This window comes from Seriola lalandi, unplaced genomic scaffold (genome assembly GCF_002814215.2).
Source record: "Seriola lalandi dorsalis isolate HSWRI2012SDOR001 ecotype SW California unplaced genomic scaffold, Sedor1 jcf7180002053883, whole genome shotgun sequence".
NCBI lineage: Eukaryota > Metazoa > Chordata > Actinopteri > Carangiformes > Carangidae > Seriola > Seriola lalandi.
The window spans coordinates 1-629 of record NW_019524436.1 but is presented as its reverse complement, the minus strand read 5'-3'; positions in this window follow the sequence as shown (position 1 = coordinate 629).

The window sequence follows — 629 nt, the reverse complement described above, 5'->3', positions numbered from 1 at the left end:
ATAGCTGCTGTTGGTTGTACAACCTTTATTTTGAAATGCGTCAGTCCTCAGTCAGACATCACAGGGAACAAACCGATCTGCCACAATAAAACTGGATGGTTGGAGTGTTAGACAAGAGCCGACACAGAGACAAAGTTAGAAAAGGAAGTGAAACCATAAGAGCCTTATAATAAAACAGTGTTATTTGTGCAACGAACCTTAAATTTATCAGTAATAAATCTTATTGTGGTGATAAACAGGCTCAAAGGGCAGAATCTATAATAAAAATATAAACTCATTAAAATCCAGCGGACTAAACTACACTGCAGAGGAAACAAGATTTACTCTGTAGGAGAAAATATTTCCTCCTTTAATTTACCAGATTAAACATGAGATTTGTGAAGTTAGAAAAGTTCCCTGATGGACCCGCAACTATAATCCACCTTAAACCTCCTATAAAGACACAGTGCCCTGCCCCCCCCGTGTCCGTCAGGCAGACGGGTGGCAGCAGGAGACCTCCCAGGAGCCCCTGCTGTCAGCTGACAACAGGAAGCTGAGGCTACAGTCACACAGACTGACCAACATTGGACCAGAGAAGAAGAAGGTTTCCTGGTTGATGAGTCTGGATCCTCCGGCGACACTCGATGATG